This window comes from Triticum dicoccoides, chromosome 5B (assembly GCF_002162155.2).
Source record: "Triticum dicoccoides isolate Atlit2015 ecotype Zavitan chromosome 5B, WEW_v2.0, whole genome shotgun sequence".
Classification (NCBI taxonomy): Eukaryota; Viridiplantae; Streptophyta; class Magnoliopsida; order Poales; family Poaceae; genus Triticum; species Triticum dicoccoides.
In genome coordinates this window covers 539,496,848-539,505,610 of record NC_041389.1, presented here as the reverse complement: position 1 = coordinate 539,505,610, position 8,763 = coordinate 539,496,848, and the positions used below count along the sequence as shown (strand labels likewise).

The window sequence follows — 8,763 nt, the reverse complement described above, 5'->3', positions numbered from 1 at the left end:
TGTCATATTGCCTTGCATGATCATGTAGTTGACATCGTATTTGTGGCAAAGCCACCATGCATATTATTTCATACATGTCACTCTTGATTCATTACCCATCCCGTTACACCGCCGGAGGCATTCATATAGAGTCATATTTTGTTCTAGTATCGAGTTGTAATCATTGAGTTGTAAATAAATAGAAGTATGATGATCATCATTAATAGAGCATTGCCCCAAATAAAGAAAAGAGAAAGACCAAATAAAAAAATAAAGGCCCAAAAAAAGAAATAAAAAGAAATAAAAAGGACAATGCTACTATCCTTTTTCCACACTTGTGCTTCGAAGTAGCACCATGATCTTTATGATAGAGAGTATCTTGTTTTGTCACTTTCATATACTAGTGGGAATTTTTCATTATAAAACTTGGCTTGTATATTCCAACAATGGGCTTCTTCAAATGCCTTAGGTCTTCGTGAGCAAGCAAGTTGGATGCACACCCACTTAGTTTCTTTTGTTGAGCTTTCATACATTTATAGCTCTAGTGCATCTGTTGCATGGCAATCCCTACTCCTTGCATTGACATCAATTGATGGGCATCTCCCTAGCCCGTTGATTAGCCACGTCAATGTGAGACTTTCTCCTTTTTGTCTTCTCCACATAACCCCCATCATTATATTCTATTCCACCCATAGTGCTATATCCATGGCTCACGCTCATGTATTGCGTGAAAGTTGAAAAAAGTTTGAAATTACTAAAGTATGAAACAATTGCTTGGCTTGTCATCGGGGTTGTGCATGATGAGAGCATTCTTGTGTGACAAAATGGAGCACGACCCAACTATATGATTTTGTAGGGATGAACTTTCTTTGGCCATCACTACTGGAATCTGGCACTTTGCCATCTGCCATGGCAGATGGCAAAGGCATGGTCGGCGGATGGCAAAGGCTTTGCCATCTGCCAGCAGATGGCAAACAGTTTGTCTGAAACCCTGCCGGCAAACGCTTCTTTGCCGTCTGCTGGCTGATGGCAAAGAGCCTATGCCTTTGCCATCAGCTGGCAGATGGCAAAGCCTCTTAACGGGGTTAGCCCCGTTAGAAGGCTAACGGCATACTTTGCCGTCTGCCAGCAGATGGCAAAGGCTTCAGGCTCTTTGCCGTCTGCTAGCAGATGGCAAAGAGCTTTGCCATCTGCTGGCAGATGGCAAAGGGCCCAAATAGGCCAGCACAAATTTTACATGTAGATGACACGTGGCCTCTTTGCCATCTGCTGGCGGATGGCAAAGTTGCCCCATTTAATTTTGTTTTTTCTTATATCAATTCATTTTCACAGAAAATCAAACACAAATATATTTATATGACCAATATAGCATATTCAACACATATTACCAATAGTCATGAACACATATATATCGAACACATATCCAACACATGTTACCAATAGTAGCAAGTTTCATCCATACATATACATAGTTTCATCAATATTACATAGTTTCATCATAGGTAGCAAGTTTCACAAAGTCAAAACAAAAACTAAAGACAAGCACTCCATCAACCCAAGCTTCCGTGATCTGAAGCAAATCTACAAAATGGGAAAGAAGAAAGTTAGAAGAAGAAGACTAGAAGAAGAAGATTATTATGATGCAACTAAAATGTGAAGATTATTATGATGCAACTTATATCTATAAAATAGGTCATTTTGGAGCTAAGTATGGTTATTATGTCATTTTTGAGCTAACTAAGCATACTAAGTCATTTTGGTGTAAAAAATGCTAAGTAAGGTCATTTTGGAACTAATAAGTTTATTATGTCATTTTGGAACTAGCTAAGCATATGAAGTCATTTCGGAGCTAAAATATGGCATTTCGTAAGTCATTTTAGAGCTAGCTAAGCATATTAAGTCATTTGGAGGAAAAAATGCTAAGTATAGGTCATTTTAGAGCACCTACAATCAGACATACCATGACCACGAGCATAATTAATGTACCTAGATTGTCAAACACGTCGGGATGCAAAATCATAACTAAAATACACTGAGGGCAACAAAAAAAGGCACTGATTGACCTAAGTATTTGATGCACATCACATTTGAGCGCTTCCTTTCCAGTATAGATGCATACTTCCTGATTTACTTGGTGAATGCATTATGTAAATATCAAAATATAAATAGGCAACTCATACGAAAATCCGGTGTTGTTCACTGAAGAAATACATCAAAGCATATCTTTAACTGACACAAAAGTAGAATGTCTACTCGCTTCTTTACAAACAAAGCCAAGGCTATATGTGGACATCACCTTGGTATATTTAGCAAGGGATTTATTGTTTTTTCTTCAATGCCTACAAAGCTACCAGAAATTTATCTATTTTACACTAACTATGTTACTGAAATTGCAAATACATGGCTTAGCTCCCCAAAGAAATGAATCCAATATTAACTTATTCACATGCACCACCTACTAATGGAGTAACTACCTACGAAGCTACCAGACATTTCTCTATTTTATGTTAACTAATACTAAAATTGCAAATACATGGCTTAGCTCCCCAAAGAAATGAATCCAATATTAACTTATTCACATGCAGCAACTATTAATAGAGTAATTATTATTCAAAGCATTAACTGATCAAATCAAAATATGCCTTACAAAAGAAGTGGAGCGAGTAGGAAATAGATAGCAGTAGAACACTTGAAACTTCATAACATCTAAGAACCTAGCATTGTAGTTGAAGCTTCAGTTTTGCAAACATCATTCATCTTGGTTCATTACAAAAGCAAGCCAAAGTGGTAAACATTCTAAAAGAAATTTTATCTCCCTGAATCATTATGAGAAAAGCCTGACCCTTTATATTGGGAGCATCAAAACAAACCTTTTCTGCATTGTCCCACAGAAAAGTGCGATCTAAATAACCAGAAATTTTGGTGGCCAAAATTATCTGATTGGAAACATAGCAGGCAGGGAACTACACATGGATCTGGAAGCATGCTATTTGGGGCAGAAATCAGGGAAGTACAAGTGTACTCGCAAACTGCAAATAAATAGTAAGTTCGGTTTAGGGTACTTTATCTCATGGCTTGGAATTCATCCATCTGCCTACATATAGATCAGTCCTCCCTTGAGTCGTCTTCTTGGGTTGGAATGGGTACTAAAAAGCAAAGAAGTGGAGTATTTCAGTTAAAACTGGGATCAACTTCAAAAAATAAGACGGGCATATCATGTGATTCTCTATTTGTGCTTTGTTCTCCGAAGATCATCTAAAAGAAGTAAAAAATTAAACTAAGATGTAAAAAATGGAACAACATGCTCTGGATGGGTGGTAAACATTTATCTCCCTGTCAACTTGGTGCCAGGATAATATATGTTAAACAAGAAACTTGCAAGAGTACACATAAGATGTTGGACCAGGTTTATAGACAATTCGTGGAAGTGGGGGTGAAAGAGTGGAAGCAGGCAGCAAGCCTGGTACAACATCGATTCCAAAACCAGCATTACATAAAAATCATGCTTACTTCCTACGTCGAGTGTACAGTAACACGGCCCACTGGCATGAGAAAGAGAGAGAGAGATGGCAGAGGAGAGGAATACCCATGCCGGAGTCAGTTGTGAGGAGGATCCGGTTGTCAACAGCGTAGTGTGCTACTCGCTGGTCCTGTCGAGCGCGAGCAAGCCTGGTACAACATCGATTCCAGAACCAGCATTACATAAAAATCATGCTTACTTCCTATGTCGAGTGTACAGTAACACGGCCCACTGGCATGAGAAAGAGAGAGAGAGAGAGAGAGATGGCAGAGGAGAGGAATACCCATGCCGGAGTCAGTTGTGAGGAGGATCCGGTTGTCGACAGCGTAGTGTGCTACTCGCTGGTCCTGTCGAGCGCGATCAAGGAGATCCCCGGGATTAACGGATGGTGTCTGTGAGCATGAACTTGGACAACCAACCATCAAGGGATTCGATGTACGCCTTCTGAGCACTGACGTAGCTCACGAAGCAGGACCTCCAGTTCCTAAGCTCGACCTCCAGCTTGAGAGTAGCATGCCGCTGGGCATCATTGCAGAATTTCACATATGCAGGGCCGGTGAAGGAATTTGCCTCAAACATTATCTGTCTTTGTGCTTCATGAGAGTCCACCATTACTTTCCTAGTTCTCTGAAAGCTGTCACGGAGAAGGGAAAAGGCATCAGTATTTTGATTCAGTGAAACTACATCAATCATCAATTCCACACACGAAAAACATGAGATCAGTTTACCTATGCAACATCTCAACAAGCTACGGTTGCGGCTCCTCGTCCGTAATTGTTATATTCTATCGGATATTGATTCTGCTGCTCGTAGAGAAACCTAGATCCTTGTGTGCAAGCCTCTTACATTGTCCTGGCTTTTTCAGCACAATGCCGCTCTGAACCTTTGGCGTCTTGGTTCCTCAGACACACATATTTCTTCTCTTGTCGGATTTGATCTATGGCTTGTACAAGCCTCTAGATGCAATAGAGGATAGCTTCAGATCGACACACACACAGCGTCATGGAGCATGTCCTGCGCGACCATGATTTGGGATTGGAGGCGCAGCGGACCTGGTCCTCGTCATCGCGGGCGAAGGCGGGGAGCTGGGAGAGGTCAAACCCGCCACACAGTCCCTAAAGACGTAGCCAGCGCACCTCCCTCCTGCTAAGACAGACAGTCCATGGTTGATAAATCATGTACATAAGTCATAATGTGTAGGAGCAAGAGATGAATTGCTCAAAAAAAGAAAAATGGACAAAACAAGAGCTGATGATCCTGCTAGAAATTAGTTAAAACATTGACTTTTTGTCTTTTTGAATATCTTGTATGATACTGCTAGAAATTAGTTCATTGGAGCCAAGGCATTCAAATGCCAACATTACCATAATACATCACTTGTAATCATTAGCTACAACAAAACACATCATGTCGTGTGTAATTGGCACAATTTCTGTCATATATGGTAAACCTGCTCCAGAATAACACAATAATGTGAATCCATTGCAAATATTTTCTTCTATCTTTTAAAATACTTATGCTATCTTGAGAGAAGCCACTAGTGAAACCTATGGCCCCTGGGTCTATCTTTTAAAATATTAATCTCCCGTCAACTAGCTATCTCTGTCGCCATTTATTTTGCAATCTTTACTTCTAATCTTTATCATAAAAATACCAAAAATATTATCTTATCATCTCTATCAGATCTCACTTTTGCAAGTGGCCATGAAGGGATTGACAACCCCTTTATCGCGTTGGTTGTAAGGTTCTTATTTGTTTTTGTAGGTACGACGGACTTGCGTGTGGCCTCCTACTGGATTGATACCTTGGTTCTCAAAAACTGAGGGAAATACTTACGCTACTTTGCTGCATCGCCCTTTCCTCTTCAAGGAAAACCAACACATGCTCAAGAGGTAGCAAGAAGGATTTCTGGCGACGTTGTCGGCGAGTCTACACACAAGTCAAGACATACCAAGTACCCATCACAAACTCTTATCCCTCGCATTACATTATTTGTCATTTGCCTCTCGTTTTCCTCTCCCCCACCTCACCTTTGCCATTTTATTCGCCCTCTTTTTCTGTTCGTATCTTTTTGCTTGCTTCTTGTGTGCTTGTGTGTTGGCTTGTTTGTCACGATGGCTCAAGACAATACCAAATTGTGTGACTTTTCCAATACCAACAACAATGATTTTCTTAGCACCCCGATTGCTCCTATTACCGATGCTGAATCTTGTGAAATCAATGTTGCCTTGTTGAATCTTGTCATGAAAGATCAATTCGTCGGCCTTCCTAGTGAAGATGTCGCTACCCATCTAAACAGCTTTGTTGATTTGTGTGATATGCAAAAGAAGAAAGATGTGGATAATGATATTGTTAAATTGAAGCTATTTCCTTTTTCGCTTAGAGATCGTGCTAAAACTAGGTTTTTGTCTTTGCCTAAAAATAGAATTGATTCATGGAACAAGTGCAAAGATGCTCTTATCTCTAAGTATTTTCCTCCCGCTAAGATCAACTCTCTTAGAAATGATATTATGAATTTTAAGCAACTTGATCATGAGCATGTTGCACAATCTTCGGATAGGATGAAATTAATGATACGTAATTGCCCTACACATGGTTTGAATTTATGGATGATTATACAAAAAAATTATGCCGGATTGAATTTTGCTTCTAGAAATCTTTTAGATTCGGCCGCGGGAGGCACTTTTACGGAAATCACTTTAGGAGAAGCTACTAAACTCCTAGATAATAATATGGTTAATTATGCTCAATGGCACACTAAAAGATCTGTTGGAAATATGCCCTAGAGGCAATAATAAAATGGTTATTATTATATTTCTTTGTTCATGATAATTGTCTATTGTTCATGCTATAATTGTATTATCCGGAAATCGTAATACATGTGTGAATACATAGACCACAACAAGTCCCTAGTGAGCCTCTAGTTGACTAGCTCGTTGATCAACAGATAGTCATGGTTTCCTGACTATGGACATTGGATGTCATTGATAACGGGATCACATCATTAGGAGAATGATGTGATGGACAAGACCCAATCCTAAGCATAGCACAAAGATCGTGTAGTTCATTTAGCTAGAGAGTCTCCAAATGTCAAGTATCATTTCCTTAGACCATGAGATTGTGCAACTCCCGGATACCGTAGGAGAGCTTTGGGTGTGCCAAACGTCACAACGTAACTGGGTGACTATAAAGGTGCACTACGGGTATCTCCGAAAGTGTTTGTTGGGTTGGCACGAATCGAGACTGGGATTTGTCACTCTGTATGACGGAGAGGTATCTCTGGGCCCACTCTGTAATGCATCATCATAATGAGCTCAATGTGACCAAGTGTCTGGTCATGGGATCATGCATTACGGTACGAGTAAAGTGACTTGCCGGTAACGAGATTGAATGAGGTATTGGGATACCGACGATCAGTCTCGGGCAAGTAACGTACCGATTGACAAAGGGAATTGCATACGGGATTGATTGAATACTAGACATCGTGGTTCATCTGATGAGATCATCGAGGAGCATGTGGGAGCCAACATGGGTATCCAGATCCCGATGTTGGTTATTGACCGGAGAGGCGTCTCGGTCATGTCTGCATGTCTGCCGAACCCGTACGGTCTACACACTTAAGGTTCGGTGACGCTAGGGTTGAAGAGATATTAGTATGCAGTAACCCGAAAGTTGTTCGGAGTCCCGGATGAGATCTCGGACGTCACGAGGAGTTCCGGAATGGTCCAGAGGTGAAGAATTATATATAGGAAGTGCAGTTTTGGCCATCGGGAAAGTTCCGGAGGTCACCGGTATTGTACTGGGACCACCAGAAGGGTCCCGGGGGTCCACCGGGTGGGGCCACCTATCCCGGAGGGCCCCATGGGCTGAAGTGGGGAGGGGAACCAGCCCCTGGTGGGCTGGTGCGCCCCCCTTGCCCCCCCCCCCCACGCCTAGGGTTGGAAACCCTAGGGGTAGGGGCGCCTCCACTTGCCTTGGGGGGCAAGCCACCCCCTTGGCCGCCGCCCCCCTTGGAGATCCCATCTCCTAGGGCCGGCGCTCCCCCAAGGGGCCTATATAAAGAGGGGGGAAGGAGGGCAGCTGCACCCCAAGTCTCTGGCGCCTCCCCCTCCCCTGCTACACCTCTCCCTCTCGCAAGTGCTTGGCGAAGCCCTGCCGAGATCACTGCTGCATCCACCACCACCACGTCGTTGTGCTGCTGGATCTTCATAAACCTCTCCTTCCCCCTTGCTGGATCAAGAAGGAGGAGACGCCTTCCCAACCATACGTGTGTTGAACGCGGAGGTGCCGTCCGTTTGGCGCTAGGATCTCCGATGATTTGGATAATGACGAGTACGACTCCCTCAACCTCGTTCTCTTGAACACTTCTGCACGCGATCTACAAGGGTATGTAGATGCACTCCCCTATCTCGTTGCTAGATGACTCCATAGATTGATCATGGTGAACGTAGGAAAAATTTTATTTTATGCAACGTTCCCCAATAGTGGTATCAGAGCTAGGTCTATGCGTAGTTACTATGCACGAGTAGAACACAAAGCAGTTGCGGGCGTAGATGTTGTTAATTTTCTTGCCACTACTAGTCTTATCTTGCTTCGGCGGCATTGTGGGATGAAGCGGCCCGGACCGACCTGACACGTACCTTACGTGAGACCGGTTCCACCGAATGACATGCACTAGTTGCATAAGGTGGCTAGCGAGTGTCTGTCTCTCCCACTTTAGTTGGAGCGGATTCGATGAGAAGGGTCCTTATGAAGGGTAAATAGAAATTGGCATATCATGTTGTGGTTTTATGTAGGTAAGAAATGTTCTTGCTAGAACACCTATAGAAGCCACGTAAAAATTCGCAACAACAATTAGAGGACGTCTAACTTGTTTTTGCAGCAAGTGCTTTGTGATGTGATATGGCCAAAGGATGTGATGAATGATATATGTGATGTATGAGATGATCATGTTCTTGTAATAGGAATCACGACTTGCATGTCGATGAGTATGACAACCGGCAGGAGCCATAGGAGTTGTCTTTATTTTTTGTATGACCTGCATGTCATTGAAGAACGCCATGTAAATTACTTTACTTTATTGCTAAACACGTTATCGATAGAAGTAGAAGTAGTCGTTGGCGTGAAAACTTCATGAAGACACGATGATGGAGATCATGATGATGGAGATCATGGTGTCATGCCAGTGACGAAGATGATCATGGCGCCCCGAAGATGGAGATCAAAGGAGCAATATGATATTGGCCATATCATGTCACTATTTG

The 8,763-nt window shown here is 42.3% G+C and overlaps 1 long non-coding RNA gene across 2 annotated transcripts; it reads right to left on the bottom strand.

Moving 5' to 3' along the window:
• Positions 1 to 1,513: 1,513 nt before the first annotated feature.
• Positions 1,514 to 4,047, bottom strand: LOC119311426. Of its 2 annotated transcripts, XR_005151058.1 has the most exons (4): positions 3,783 to 4,047; positions 3,566 to 3,648; positions 3,042 to 3,125; positions 1,514 to 1,560 (listed from the first exon to the last, which is right to left on the bottom strand). It is a non-coding gene; the product is annotated as an uncharacterized LOC119311426 (long non-coding RNA). The 2 variants fall into 2 exon arrangements; XR_005151057.1 differs by lacking the exon at positions 1,514 to 1,560 and having other exon boundaries at positions 2,953 to 3,125.
• Positions 4,048 to 8,763: the final 4,716 nt, after the last annotated feature.